Below are 16647 nucleotides of genomic sequence, written 5' to 3'. Positions count from 1 at the left end.
GCAATGATGGACGATAATTCTCGACCTCATAGAGCACGGGTAGTTGATGTTTTCTTGGAAACGGAAGATATTGCACGCATAGTGGGGCCCACTCGCCCACCCAATTTGAATGCCACAGAGCACGTCTGGGATGCACTAGGGAGACGAGTTGCATCACGTTAGCATGCATGGACCACTCTCCAATACCTGCGAGCAGCTCTTCAGGAAGAGTGGACACTGTTGGCTCAGCATGAAATAGATGACATCATGCACATGAAGCCTGTTTTGCTGCCAGAAGTGGTCACGTCCCATGCTGAGCACATTAACCGGTTGTCAGCATGTGTGTGCAAGTCCATTAAGGTGGAACAAAAACGAAGAACATGTTTGTCTACCTTTATGCATATTGTAGTTGATTACGTTCTATATTCTTTACATTGTTTCTAATTTACTATCACCTGTTGACACTGTTTTGTAGCAAAATAAACGCAACCTTGCAAAATTTCCATTTGTTGCTTTAATTTTGGACACCAGTGTATAATCAAATGGGCAACTGAATTTGCATGCCAGAACAAGTATGTAGCAAACTGCTCAGAGTATGGAACGCGTTACCACAGTTTGCGAAACTTACATTTCCCCAAAATCAGCAAAGCATGTGCCCATCTGCACCAGACGGCGGCTTGTAGACCAAAATGGCACGGTAGCTGGAACACGAATACCACGAAACTTAACATCTCCCTCCTCAGCTCTCTACTTTCAAAATCTCTACATGGCCGCTCGGTGTAGCCGCGCCATGTCACGGTACTCGCGGCTCCACCCTTCGGAGGTTCGAGTGCTCTCTCAGGCACGGTTGTGTGTGTTGTCCTCAGTGTAAGTTATTTTAAGTTAAATTAAGTAGTGTGTAAGCCTAGGAACCGATGACCTCAGCAGTTTGCTCCCATAAGAACTTACCACAAATTTCCAATTTCCAAACTCTACATGCTGGAGACAACTCAGTGCTGCTGCCAATGTGATGAACGAGAATTTAGCTCATTTGATGAAAAAACAGGGGAATACAACATGAACTTCCCATCTTTGGCGTACAAAATGCACATTAACAAACACTAAGTTGCTCCTGGCCCATAAAAGCGTCTCTTTGATTGGTCGGCTTCTTCGCGCTAAGCGTGGTGGCAGGGCGACTCCATTCGATTGGATGACCAAATTTTATGACAAAGGCAATTGTCTTTCTTACCCATCCGAGCGGTGCCGCGTCGTCTCGACCTTTTATGTTCGTGCAGAAAATTATTCTCTGGGGATGGCAGTGGCGGCATGGCGCCCATTGTCTTGCACTAAGTGAGGAATCATGTTTGCCCATAAAAAACGAAGCAGGCTGCAGCCTGATTTCTGAGGAAGCTGTCCATCTCTGTGGGGAGGCTCGCCTGTCCTAATAGGGTCCATAGACTGCCTTCTGCCGTCAACACGACCCTGAGAACACACTGGGAGTGCACCTGCCCAACGTGAAAAGTGCATAGCCTTCCTCCTAAGCCCAAATGTCCACTGCTCTTAATAAAATAACCACCAAATAGACTTGACTTATTTATATCTTATTCTACTTTGTACTTGATCTGGATAATATGCCAACAGCGAAAACTAACCTAATTTAATGTTCATCCATCTTTGACATTCCAAACACCCTAATCCGGCCAGAGACTGAGACATATATCCTGAGCACTGGACAAAGGGTTGTGTACTACTCCTTGCAAAAATGGTTCAAATGGCTCTGAGCACTATGGGACTTAACTTCTGAGGTCATCAGTCCCCTAGAACTTAGAACTACTTAAAACTAACTAACCTAAGAACATCCCACACATCCATGCCCGAGGCAGGATTCGAACCTGCGACCGTAGCGGTCGTGCGGTTCCAGACTGTAGCGCCTAGAACCGTTCGGCCACCCCGGCTGGCTTACTCCTTGCAGCGAAACAGTCTGCGAGATATTTGGAGAAGGTAAGGGATACGTAATTGCTTCATACTATTCAAAATCAGTATTAGTGAAAGGTGAAAAGCCATTACTTCATCCTCATAGTTATCAAATTAGTCTTGGACATTTCCAGTAGTGTAAGTGGGGAGAGTTCCCAACTGGAAAGGATACTTACACAATTAAATACCCGCTACACTCTCGCAACGGTAGTTAATAAAAAAAACACTGTGGCCCTATCGAAGAAATGGGATACTCCATGCGCCAGGCGAGCGCGATCTGCCCGCGACCATACGATATGCTCACAATCAAATGCGATAATATCGGTGTTTTGCCCGTCCTGCAGTCGTCTGTCACACTGGCCTGAGAACATTTTCCATAGTGACATCAGTGCTCTCTGCATAATGCAGCAGGTATGACTTTCTCAGTTACTCGTGAATGTGTTGACACATGCAGGATTTCGAAATGATCTTATTAGGCTGAAGAGCAGGTCATGTCGTGAATGCGAAAATGTATGTGTGTAATCTTATGGTACTTAACTGCTAAGGTCATCAGTCCCTAAGGTTACACAGTACTTAACCTAAATTATCGTAAGGACAAACACACACACCCATGTTCGAGGGAGGACTCGAATCTCCGCCGGGACCAGCCGCACAGTCCATGACTGCAGCGCCTTAGACCGCTCGCCTAATCCCGCGCGGCTGTCGTGAATGCAGTTCTTGGCTTAAATGCTTTGTAAGGCTGGAACATTCTAAATGTTTATTGAAAAGTAGTTCAAAGAACCTGCCGTTATGCCTAAAAATAATTTTTGGCGTGACTTTTAACATTTTACATTCACTATAGTTGAATGCAAATCTTCCCCACGTTGCCGAGTTGAAGTATACTGTATGTTACTGCCTAGCTGTAATCATGATATAGTCATGTGAAAAAGTAATACAAATAACACAATGATGATGGGACGCGATTTGAAACTCGTAACAGAGGTTTCAGTGAGGTTATAAAACTATGGCATAACATTTACACGTCTTGCCATTGGTATTAACGGAAAAAAACCGAAGTTCTCTGCAGTTTTTTTGTTGCCTTATCTTCCGTATCGAAAGTTTGGTCACACCGCGGTCTGTAGTGAATGAATGTAACGAGCTGACAAGCAGTAATCAACTCTTGTGAATAGCGCAGCTGACAGTGCCGTGTTGGTTTCGCACCGAACCGTTCTCGCAGTACCCTTCAATATACCCTTCAATACTTGTAGTTCATAGACTGGAAAAAAGACCTAAGTTGTGAATCATGATACTAATTGTGCAACAGGGAGGGCATATTAATAACAAGGGCGACAGCATGCTTAACACTATACTTGATTAATCTCGTCTTGCAAATGTCATACTGCTGATTTGGCTCACTTAGTGTGCTTCGCTTATGTTCAAGCTAGCACATATGACTGGCCTGGCACTAGAGCTGTTCATGTTATTTATACTGAGATGACAAAATTCATGGGATACCTCCTAATATCGAGTCGGATCTCATTTTTTCCGGCGTAGTACAGCAACTCGACGTGGCATGGACTCAACAAGTCGCTGAAAGTCCCCTGCAGAAATATTGAGCCTGCTGCCCCTATAGCCATCCATAACTGGAGACAGTTGCCAGTGCAAAATTTTGTGCACGAACTGACCTCTCCATGATGTCCAATAAACGATCGATGGGTTTCATGTCGGGCGATTTGGGTGGCCGAATCATTGGCTCAAATTGTCCAGAAAGTTCTTCAAACCAATCTCGAACAATTGTGGCCCAGTGACATGGCACATTGTCATCCATAAAAATTGCATCGTCGTTTGGGAACATTAAGTCCATGAATGGCTGCAAATAGTCTCCAAGCAGCCAAACATAACCATTTCCAGTCAATGTTGGGTCATGGTTGGACCAGACGACCCAGTCCATTCCATATAAACACAGCCTATACCATTATGGAGCCACCAACAGCTTGAACAGTGCTTGTTGATCACTTGGACCACTTCCATCAGCTCTTACCAACTGAATTGGCTTCCCACTCGTATAGGGTCCAATCGATAGGGAACTAGCCTAATTTCGCCACACTGTCTAACGGATACGTTCGTCTCTCCCACATTGATTTCTGCGGTTATTTCAGTCAGAGTTATTTGTCTGTTAAGCGCTGACAACTTTATACAATCGCCGCTGCTCTCGGTCGTTAAAGTGAAGGCCGTTGGCCACTGCGTTATCCATGGCGAGAGTATATTGGCTGAAACTTGGCATTCTAGTCACATTCTTGACACTGTGGATCTCGGAATATTGAATTCCCTAACGACTTTCGAAATGGAATGCCCCAGCGCCTAGCTCGAACTACCATTCCGCTTTCAAAGTCTGTTAGTTCCGATCGTACGGCCGTAATTACTTCGGAAACCTTCTCACATAAATCACTTGAGTACAAATGAGAGCTCCGCCAATGCACTGCCCTTTTATACCTTATGTACACGATACTACCGCCACCTGTATACGTGCATTTCGCTTCCCATGACTTAGGCCACCTCAGTGTATGGGAATAAGATATGTGTCGATTCCAACATGATGTTTCCAAATTATAGGCACCTATGAAGGAAATTCACGTAAACCATTTAAGATTGTATGGACTGCATGGATTATTTTTAAAAGTAGCTGGATTATGTCAGAAACGATAAGGATACCATTTAGTCCCAGACTATCCATGTCAGCTTTTCATGAATTTTGGCAAAGCGTTCAGAATGCAATTAAGTAGAAACAGAGGATTCCGAAGATATATCTAATTTGTGAGTGGAGTGAGGATTCCTTCGCATGGAGGATGTAACATGTTACTTCGGTTTGCTAACCATCGACAGAAATAGAAGGAACTTCGGGTACACCCCAGGGAAGTGTGTAGGGACTCTTGCTATTCATGCACATTAATAACAGGCGGACAATTTTAATAGTGACGTCAAGACTTTCTATTACTGATTCAGCCCTCTACATCGAACTACTGCCTGGAAAAAACTGTAATTCAGGTAGATCTTTATAAGATTTTACAGTGGTAGAAAGATTGGCAACTTGCTTTATATTATTTTGTGTACTTTATAAAACGAAAAAAACCGACTGTGCTTTGAGTACAGTATCAATGTTAGTAAATTAGTTAGTTAGTTCATTGCTCCATGGAGCACTTGCACGATAAATCATAATGATGTGGAACGAGTAATTTTACGCATACCTCACAACTTAATTTTTGGACAAGGCTACATGCTGAACATTTACAAAAATTTTTTTTTTTTTTTTAATCTGCTGATTTGAATGTGTAATTCCTGTCCACCATCTTTTACACATTACAGTAACAGAAATTCTTCTACAGAATAGAAGGAGTTGTCAAGGAGAAACGTTGATAGTTTCCAAATTTTACTTTGCTGTCTGTCAGACGTTTTATATCACTTGGTAAGTTATAAAAAAAAATTGTAGCAGCATTTTGCACCCCTTTTCTTGCTAAAGACAATCTTAATGTGGAGTAATGAATAGTATTTATTCCTCCTGGTATTGTAATTAGATACATCAATGTCCCTTTTGAACTGCAGTGGATTATTTACAACAAACTTGATGAGAGACTAAACATAATGTGAAGCAGTAGTCAGAATGCCCAACTCCTTAAATAGATACCCACAAGGTGATTGTGGGTGTGCACCAAAAATTACTCTCACAGCAAGTTTTTGAGTAACGAGGATTTTCTTTGTTAGAGATGAGTTACCCCAGAACATTATTCAATATGACATTATTGAATGAAAATCTGCGAAATAGGTCAGCTTACTGATTTGTCTCTCCCCAATATTTGCAGTGATTTTAAGTGCAAATCTGGCTGAAGTAAGTTGTTGTAGCAGTTCCAAAATGTGTGTTTTCGTTTAAATTCTCATCAATAAGAAACCCAAGAATGATTCACGATTGGAATCAGACAAATCATACAAATACCTGATTTTAACGATTTGTGGGAATACAAAAAGCAGTGTTCGCATAGGCTACATCATAGGTAAGATAGGTGGCAGGTTTCGGTTCATTGGCAGGATACTGTGAGACCGCAGTCAGTCTAGAAAAGATTCTGCGTACAAACTACTCACGTGACTTGATCTAAAGTATTCCCCACGATTGTAGGGTCTGTGTCAAATAGGACAAATAGGCAATATTGAACATACAGGAAAAAGCACTCGTGGTGACAAGTTTCACTGAACCAAGGGAAGGTGACGAGGAAAAACTGACAAACATGAATTTTCAGGCGCTTGAAAATAGGCACCAACTATCCCACGAAAGCCTGCTTACAAGAACCACAATTAAATACCTAGGAATATACCGTACTTCAGTCCCCTTTTTTCGTTCCTGTAAAGTGTGCGAAAACAAGACTAGACTAATTACAGCGCTAGCAGAAGCATAGCATTCATTCTTTCCGTGTACACGAATTTAGCAAGACAAAACCATCACACACTTACATAAATACAAAACGTTACACCATGAAATACCAGTCCGATATTTATTATACTTCGGGGGACAGTTCATCAAACAAGGGGATTAAATGACTAAACCATCTTTTCATTCGGAACTGATTTCTGTCGTCAACGTTAGTAATAGATGTGATCCCCACGGTCAGGAATACACTCTTGTGTTCGTTGTGCCGCGGACGCGAACAGCTCTGAATGTCAACGAGAGGAATTTCTTGCTTTGCTTGAAACAAATGCTATGTTAGTGCATGGAAATTGCTGGTTTTAATGAAAATATCCGTTCCGTCGCGTCCCAGACGTGCTTTATGGATGACGAAGCGAGAAACTGAACTCGTTAGTCAACGACCTGTACATTGCTCAGGGCGTTTGTGATGTGGGTGCGAGGTCTTGAGTTATTTTGCTGGATATGCCATGCCATTTCATACCCTGATCATAAACAGTATGGCAGCAAGGCTTAGCATTATTACTATACTACTGGTCATTAAAATTGCTACACCAAGAAGAAATGCAGATGATAAACGGGTATTCATTGGACAAATATATTATACTAGAACTGACATGTGATTACATTTTCACGCAATTTGGGTGCATAGATCCTGAGAAATCAGTACCCAGAACAACCACCTCTGGCCTTGATACGCCTGGGCATTGAGTCAAACAGAGCTTGGATGGCGTGTACAGGTACAGTTGCCTATGCAGCTTCAACACGATACCACAGTTCATCAAAGTGACTGGCGTATTGTGACGAGCCAGTTCCTCGGCCACCATTGACTAAACGTTTTCAATTGGTGAGAGATCTGGAGAATGTGCTGGCCAAGGTAGCAGTCGAACATTTTCTGGATTGGATGGGATTTTTCGGGGGAAGAGACCAAACAGCGAGGTCATCGGTCTCATCGGATTAGGGAAGGACGGGGAAGAAAATCGGCCGTGCCCTTTCAAAGGAACCACCCCGGAATTTGCCTGGAATGATTTAGGGAAATCACGGAAAACCCAAATCAGGATGGCCGAACGCGGGATTGAACCGTCGTCCTCCTGAATGCGAGTCCAGTGTCGAACATTTGCTGTATCCAAAAAGGCCCGTACAGGACCTGCAATATGTGGTCGTGCATTATCCTGCTGAAATGTAGGGTTTCGCAGGGATTGAATGAAGGGTAGAGCCACGGGTGGTAACAAATGTGAAATGTAACGTTTACTGTTCAAAGTGTCGTCAATGCGAACAAGAGGTGACCGAGACGTGTAAACAATGGCACCCCATACCATCACGCCGGGTGATACGCCAGTCTGGCGATGACGAATACACGCTTCCAATGTGCGTTCACTGCGATGTCGCCAAACACGGATACGACCATCTTGATGCTGTAAAAAGAACCTGGATTCATCCGAAAAAATGACTTTTGCCATTCGTGCACCCAGGTTCGACGTTGAGTACACCATCGCAGGCGCTCCTGTCTGTGATGCAGCGTCAAGGGTAACCGCAGCCATGGTTACGAGCTGATAGTCCATGCTGCTGGAAACGTCGTCGAACTGTTCGTGCAGATGGTTGTCGTCTTGCAAACGTCCCCATCTGTTGGTTCAGGGATCGAGACGTGGCTGCAGGATCAGTTACAGCCATGCGGATGAGATGCCTGTCATCTCGACTGCTAGTGATACGAGGCCGTTGGGATCCAGCACGGCGTTCCATATTACCCTCCTGAACCCACCGATTCCATATTCTGCTAACAGCCATCGGATCTCGACCAACGCGAGCAGCAGTGTCGCGATACGATAAACCGCAATCGCGATAGGCTACAATCCGACATTTATTAAAGTCGGAAACGTGATGGTAAGCAATTCTCCTCCTTACACGAGGCATCACAACAACGATTCACCAGGCATCGCTGGTCAACTGGTTTGTACACGAGAAATCGATTGGAAACTTTCCTCATGTCAGCACGTTGTAGGTGTCGTCACCGGCGCCAACGTTGTGTGAATGTTCTGAAAAGCTAATCATTTGCATATCACAGAATCTTCTTCCTGTCGGTTAAATTTCGCATCTGTAGCACGTCATCTTCGTGGTGTAGCAATTTTAATGGTCAGTAGTGTATATAGAGGCGATTATTCAGCCTCCCTTCAGCAATTCCCTTATCAGTCCTCTTACCATATCCAGTGCCTACCAATTTCATGATTCTGAGGGTTGCAGGTGTATGGGCCTTGAGAATCGCTGCATCCTGTGAACTTTCACAAGACCATCTATGGGCACGTTGGCGCCGAAATGGTCACCACAAACAGCAGCGATTCTCATTACTGAATTCCACAGAATGCCACTTAGTGACCCATTTGACTGTGATATGGTGTTTTCTGTGATAATGTGTCAGTGGTAAAAAAGACTCCAGGCAAATCGATATCCCAATCCAGCTTTCAGTAATCTGTTCCTGACGATTTGTGGTGACCTGTAACCTCTGTCGGACTTTCAGCTGTTGTTATCCGTCTATTAATCAGAGCCATCCACAATGATCTCCCTTAGCGTAGACCTTCTGGAAGGAAATGTGCCTGCTCTTCCTGCCACAGTGTTATCTTGAATCCACTCTCGTCATCACGCTGCAGTCATTGCAGTACGGCCAACTGTCAGTGCGATCTGTCCGTTTGAAACTTCCATGTCCCTCACGCCATTGATTCAACGTTTCTCAAATACACTCTAAGAAAAAGAAGAATAAAAAACAACGATTCACCATGAAGGAATTGTTCGAATGGGATGGAAATTGCTAGATGTGATGTAAACCGCATGTACAGACAAACAAATGACTACAATCTCAGAAAAGTTAGATGATTCATTGAAGAGAAAGAGCATCACAAATTAAGAAGATTAGTAACTCGTTGGTCCACCTCTGGCCCTCGGGTTGGTATTGATTGACAGTGTTGTTGAATGTTCTTCCGAAAGATATCGTGCCAAACTCAATCCAACTGGCGTGTTAGATCGTCAAAATGCTGAGCTGGTTGGAGGGCTCTGCCCATAATGATCCAAACCTTATCAATGGGAGAGAGATCCGGCGACCTTACTGGCCGAGGTAGGGTTTAGCAAGCACGAAGACAAACAGTACAAACTCTAACCGTGTGCAGGTGGGCATTATCTAACTGAAATGTAAGCCCAGGATGGCTTGCCATAAAGGGCAACAAAACGGGGTGTGTAGTATCATCGACGTAACGTTGTGTTGTAAGGTTGCCGCGGATGACAACCAAAAGGGGTCCTCCTACGAAAAGAAATGGCACCCAGACCATCACTCCAGGCTCTCGGACAGTATGGTGGGCAACAGCAAGGTTGGTATCCCAACGCTGTCCGTAGCTTCTCCAGACATATTTTCGGTCTGGAATCTCATTGACTGGAGTAGTAGAGTAGAATTGAGCCCCAACGACCAGCGAAGACGTGTCTGATAATTCCTTCGTGGTGCACCACATTTTTTTTTTTTTTTGTGTACATTAAGATGGCGATAAGGAATACATGTACATCCTCTGCACACACTGTGTAGAGATCTCCAATTGGAAAGTTCCAGAAACGGTAGACATACCCAACAGCTACCTTGTATTCACACCATTATTTGTTGAAATGACTTGGTCTGTACTGAATATAAGCTAGCATAAGGATTGAATTTTAATTAGCATGGATATGCTGGAGTATCCGTTTGGTAGATTTCAGGTGAGGTGATTATATGCCGCAGTTATCATTTCAATTAGTATATACGTATACATCCATGCTCTGCATACCATTGTGAAGTGCATAGCAGAAGGTACTTCCCATTGTACCAGTTACTAGGCCTCTTCGTGTTCCATTTACAAATTGAGTGCGTGAAAATGAAAAGAATATATTAACGCAAATTTCCAGAGATAGGAGCTCAGGCTGTCACAATTTGGTTCGCCATAAATTGGTAACGAACAGATTTACAAGTAAATTAGACAGCTATGATTTATCATTTCATACAAGAACTGAAATTGCATCGCAAGCAAGACATAAAAATTATAAACACCTACCATTAAAACCTATAGATTTTTCGCAATATTCCTCAGGAAATTAGCAGTCACTTTACAAAGGTGGGCAACGGCCTTGCCGCAGTGGATACAAAGGTTCCCGTCAGTTCACCGGAGTTAAGGGCTGTGGGGCTTGGCCGGCACTTGGATGGGTGACCATCCGGACCGTCATCCTCTTGCCGTTTTGCGAGGTGAACTCACCCTCGTGATGCCAATTGAGGAGCTATTCGACTGAATAGTAGAGGCTCCGGTCACAGAAAAACATCATAACGATTGGGAGAGCGGTGTGCTGGCCCCACGCCCCTCCTCTCTGCATCCTCCGCTGAGGATGACACGGCGGTCGGATGGTCCCGGTGGGCCACTTGTGGCCTGAAGACGGAGTGCTTTTTATACAGGCGAATGTCTTTTGTAAACAAAAGAGAGAAGCTGATTGACGGAGACGGCATTCCATACTCAACAATATCTTCTAAAACTCCAACTTTCCACAGTCAAATTGGGGACAAGAAAACAAGATGTGGTTCACATCAGCTTCCGATTCAGAATCACACTCCCATGTATGGGAACTATAAATAATGAATGATTCCATGTAGATGGAGAGAAAAGGAGGCGTGGTCGGAGCGGAGTTGAATGATGATGAAAATTGTTGATCGACCTAAATGCGTCCTTGTTAAGTACGGCCTTGTAGGAATTCGAAGTTGTAACAGCGCATGATGAACAACTTTCGCTTGTTGGGACAATTGGTTCAAATTGCTCTGAGCACTATGGGACTCAACTGCTGTGGTCATCAGTCCCCTATAACTTAGAACTACTTAAACCTAACTAACCTAAGGACATCACACACATCCATGCCCAAGGCAGGATTCGAACCTGCGACCGTAGCAGTCGCACGGTTCCGGACTGCGCGCCTAGAACCGCGAGACCACCGCGGCCGGCTGTTGTTGGGACAGGTTCCGTATCTCTGTCCTCGGAGTATTTCGCGGCAGCATGACTGAATAAAATCTTATCGGTTTTCAAGCCGCGTCAATTCCAATAACCCAGCCCCGGCAGTCAGAAGTTGTATTCCTGACGACAATGGCAGAGCTAGCCATCGAAAACTCGAGAATTTTATTGAAACTGACACGGCTTGAAAACCGAGAATATTTTATTCACGTTCCATATCTCTTGACACTGACGTTTTCCGAGCTCTTTACCTCACTTACGTAGTATGTATTGACAATTTCAGAACAAGATAGTTCCTCTAGATGGAGCTAACTTCGCTAATAAGCCAACTTCCTCATTATAGCCAATGCCAGTGTGGAAATGCACCCACAGCAAAAGGATGGTCTGCCCCCTTCGTATACTCCTGACATAGCCCAAAACCAAATTCAATATGTAAATGTTGTTTTATTCCATGTCTAATGCTGAATATTTTAAGGACCCTCTGAGAGTCAGAACGATTAATAAATAGTCTTGGGAACGGAGCTAAAGATACAAACTTCCAAAAGTGCCACCGTCTTCGCCGTAAGAATAGAAGTGCTTTTAGACTGTTTGAAGCCTTTCCGGATTTGGAGCTGAGGGTCTAAAAATGCGCTTCCAGTATACTCCTCTTGTGGAATTTTGGAGCCATCAGTATAAATACGCAGATACCCAGGCCACAGAGGACGACTAAAGTTGCAGTTGACATCAACACTACTTGAGCTGGTCGTATGAAAATAGTACACTGTAATCTGGTAGCCTAGTGTGTCAAGATCATATTTAAATAAAGGTTAATGGGAAGGACATCGAATAAAATCCATAATAGAAGACCAGTGTCAAAGCCAAAGTTTACGTCTGTTGTAGGAGGCACCGGAACTAATGATTAGGACCACGCCTAGTGCATTGGAACAAAGATACTTGGCTTCTAGCTGAAGATACATTTTTTGACGGCAGCTGCATTACTCACTTGGGAAGAAGTCAGAATGTATCGATTAGTATTTAATAGCGACGCAATTTCGCTGTTAATTAGTCTTTGTGAGGGTTACACTAAACTACCACTGATGCATCATAAGAAAGATACTGTACTTCCGGTAGAAGATACATAATTTGACCGCCGCCATATTACTCACTTTGGGAGAGAGTTCAGCATGTATCATTAATATCTTTAGCGATATTATTAAAACGTTTATTAGTTAATATTAGGGTGTGAGGGTTACAGTGAACTTTCACGCGCGCATAGGTAGGAAGACACAGTACTCCCAGGAGAAGATACATACTTTGACCGCATCCTCATTACCCACTTGTTGAGAGGTCAGCATGTATACATTAGTATTAAATAGCGACGAAAATTCCGTGTTAAGTCGCCAATGTGTGGGTGTGAGGATTACAGTAAATTACTACTGGCCTATCGGAAGAGTGATACTCGACTCCTAGGATACGATAAATTTTTTGACTGCAGCAGCATTACCCACTTGGGGAAAAGTCAGCGTATATACTTCAGTATTTAATAGCGACGCAAAATTTTGTGTTAATTCGTCAATGCGAGGTTTCCTGTAAACTATCACTGGTGACTCCCAGAGAAGATACATATTTTGACCACAGCCGCAATACTCATTTTTGGAGAAATCAGCATGTGTCCATTATTATTTATTAGTACGAAATTTCAGCGTCAATTCGTCAATCTGAGGGTATCAGGGTTACAGTAAACTACCACTGGCGCATCCGAAGAAAGATATATGACTCCCAGGAGAAGATACACACGTTGTTCTCAGCCACATTACTCATATGGGGAGCAGTAATCATGTATCCAGTAGTATATAATAGCAACACAATTTATGTGTGAATTCGTCTATGTGAGGGTTACAGTGAACTACCAGTGGTGCATCTGAAGAAAGAGGAGGAAAGGAGGAGTTCTTTTCATGAATCGCTACTGAGAAAATTTAGAGAAGCACCATTTGAGGCTGACTGCAGTGCAATTCTACTGCGGCCAGCATATATTTCGCAGAAAGACCACAAAGATAAGATAAAAGAGATTAGGGCTCGTACAGAGGCATATAGGCAGTCATTTTTCCCTCGTTCTGTTTGGGAGTGGAACAGGGTGAGAAGATGGAAGTTGTGGTGCGAGGAACCCTCCGCCACGCACCGTATGGTTGATTGCGCACTATGTTTTCCTCCGCCACGCACCGTATGGTTGATTGCGCACTATGTACGTAGAAACTTGACTCGTAAGAGAAGATACAGACTTTGACAGCAGCAGCATTACAAACTTGGGAACAAGTGAGCATGTATCATTAGTATCTAATAGCGACGAAATTTCTGTATTAATTGGTCAAGGTGAGGGTGTGAGTGTTACAGTAATCTACCACTGGTGCATTGGTAGAAAGATACCTCACTCCATGGAGAGGGTACATAATCTGACCGCAGTCGCATTACTCACTTGGGGAGAAGTCGGCACGCATCCATTTTTATCTAATAGCTACGCAATTTCTGTGTTAATTCTGCAACGCGAGGGTTGCAGGAAACTACCACTGGTGCATCGGAAGAAAGATACATGCCTAACGGGAGAAACCACATACTTTGACTACAGCTGCATTACACACTTGGGGAGAAGTCGGCATGTATGCATTAGTATTTAATAGCGACGGAATTTCTGTGTTAATTCGTCATTGTGAGGGTTACACTATACTACCACTGGTGAATCGGGAGAAAGATACTTGGCTCCCAGGATAAGATACATACTTTCACTATAGCAGCATTACTTACTTTTGGAGAAGTCAGCATGTATCCACTAGTATTTAATAGTGACGCAATTTCTGCATTAATTCGTCAGTGTGGGTGTGTGATGGTTACAGTAAACGATCAATGGTGCATGGGAAGAATGACAGTTGACTGCCAGGAGAAGATACATGCTTTGAACGCAGCCCCATTACTCACTTGTGGAGAAATCTGTCTGTATCGATTAGTATTTAATAGCGATGCAATTTCAATGTTATTTCGCCAATGTGAGGGTGTTAGGGTTTGTCCCGTGCCCCCTGACTCCAACCGCGTGCCGATGTAGTCGACGCCGTAGAGCTGCTACTGCCACAGCTCTCGCGGCAGAGCAGAGACAAGATGCGATATAACGTCAGACCCCGCAGACTAACGGGAGAAAAAAACCTGAAAAACTTACGACATGGCGTTCCTCGCGTAGTCGTTGTATCACAATTACAAGTCCGCAGGGTTTCCACTTATGGAAACTCGTATGACTAATGACTTTTATGATTAATATTGTACTGTTAATTGCCCGGATTTGCAGTAGTTATTAATTCTTCTCTCGTTCGCATAACACACACCACTAATTGCGAGGAAATATTTTAGTTAACAGTTTTTCCTTGCGCTGTTGTCTCGTTCCTATGGAATTGTTGGCCGGCCGAGTGGCCGTGCGGTTCTAGGCGCTTCAGTCCGGAGCCGCATGACTGCTGCAATCGCAGGTTCAAATCCTGCCTCGGGCATGGATGTGTGTGATGTGCTTAACTTAGTTAGGTGTAAGTAGTTCTAAGTTCTAGAGGATTGATGACCTCAGATATTAAGTCCCATAGTGCTCAGAGCCATTTGAACCATTTTTTTTTTTGGAATTGTTGTGCAGGTATGCAGCGAGATCCAGAGATAGTCTTTGATTCAGTATTTGTAAGATTGCGTCGTAATACGAAAATATTTTAAAGTTCACTTCGCAACTAATGACGTGAATATTTGCACTTCAATGAAATAGTCTTTCATGAGTAGTCTTTGAGTTAGTCATTTATCTAACTATTTAATGATGTAGTCCACACCGGGTCTTTAACTGGTAACGAACAGTTTATTGTTATTTTGTCACTAAATACTTAAAACTCCCGCACCACACGCACACGGAATAGTTCAGTTAAGTCAGTTCGATTGAGTTATAGATTCTTGGCAATTACCACATCTCAACACTTAACCTTAATTGTTTTATATTCATGATGTCGTGTACTTGGGTCTTATTCAAGACTAATTGCGTGTATTCTTTCATAGAATGTTCACTTCTCCTTAAGTCAAGCCCAATGTTCACTAATTCCGATATTAGATTTCAATTAATTCGTAGTGCGCGGTTAAATGAGTCTATCTGTTCCTGTCTCAGTTCATAAAATCAGTTTCTTCAGCCGTGAATCCCGTCACGCAACAAACACTTCTAAACTCGAAAACAATCTCAATAAATCAGATCAGAACTGCTCTCGTACATCTGCACTGGATGAGTTCTAGCAAGCGACTTCTTCTGTGGAAGAGCATTGCAGGCGCATTGAATTCCTTCGTTGCGCTTACAACTCTCTTCCACATAAAAGTTATCTCTGATGACATTACTTTGGACTTCACTTTTGAGATATTAATTTCATATTTGTCACATGGATATTTGTCCAATGCTGAAATACGAAGTTTCTTCTTCCTCTCGCGCATACAAATATGCTCAGTGGTGTACAATGTAGTTGTTGACAAAACTCGTTCATGCTAGCTCATCGGCAAAGATGTTGTAACTGCCAAGATAACTTTCCCTACTTCATGTTCTTTATTTATTGACTTTAAGGTGGTCTTTGGGGCGTTACAGGTTATAGCAACCGACACTGGTGCATCCATAAATGCACACTTGCCTCCCAGGACGAGATACATACTTTGACTCCAGCCGTGTTACTCACTTGGGGAGAAATCAGCATGTATCCACTAGCTTTTTATAGCGACGAATTTAGTTGGTAATTCGTCAATGTGAGACGGGCAGGGTTAAACTACCACTGGTGCATCGAAGAAAGATACTAGGCTCCGAGGAGAAGATACATACTTTGAACACACCCGCATTTCTCCCTTGGGGAGAAGTAAGCATGTATCAATTAGTATTTAATGGCGACTCTTTTTCTGTGTTAATTCATCAAAGTGTCCGTGTGAGGGTTATAATTCAGTAACACTGGGGCATCGCAAGAAGATAGTTTACTCCCAGGAGGAGATACATACATTACTCACTTGGCGTGAAGACGGTGTGAATCCATTAGTATTTAATAGTGACGCAATTTCAGTGTTATTTCGCCAATGTGAGGGTGTGATGATTACAGCAAACCACCACTGGTGCATCGAAAAATTCACACTTCTCTCCCACGACGAGATATATAATTTGACCACAGCCGTGTTACCCACTTGGGGAGAAGTCAGCATGTATCCAATAATATTAATAGCGACTCTATTTCACTGTTAACTCCCAGGAGGACGTAGAGTCTTAGCCCACAGCCGCGTTAA

This window comes from Schistocerca americana, chromosome 3, assembly GCF_021461395.2.
Source record: "Schistocerca americana isolate TAMUIC-IGC-003095 chromosome 3, iqSchAmer2.1, whole genome shotgun sequence".
Classification (NCBI taxonomy): Eukaryota; Metazoa; Arthropoda; class Insecta; order Orthoptera; family Acrididae; genus Schistocerca; species Schistocerca americana.
The sequence above is the reverse complement of the archived record's forward strand: the minus strand, read 5'-3'. Positions refer to the sequence as shown.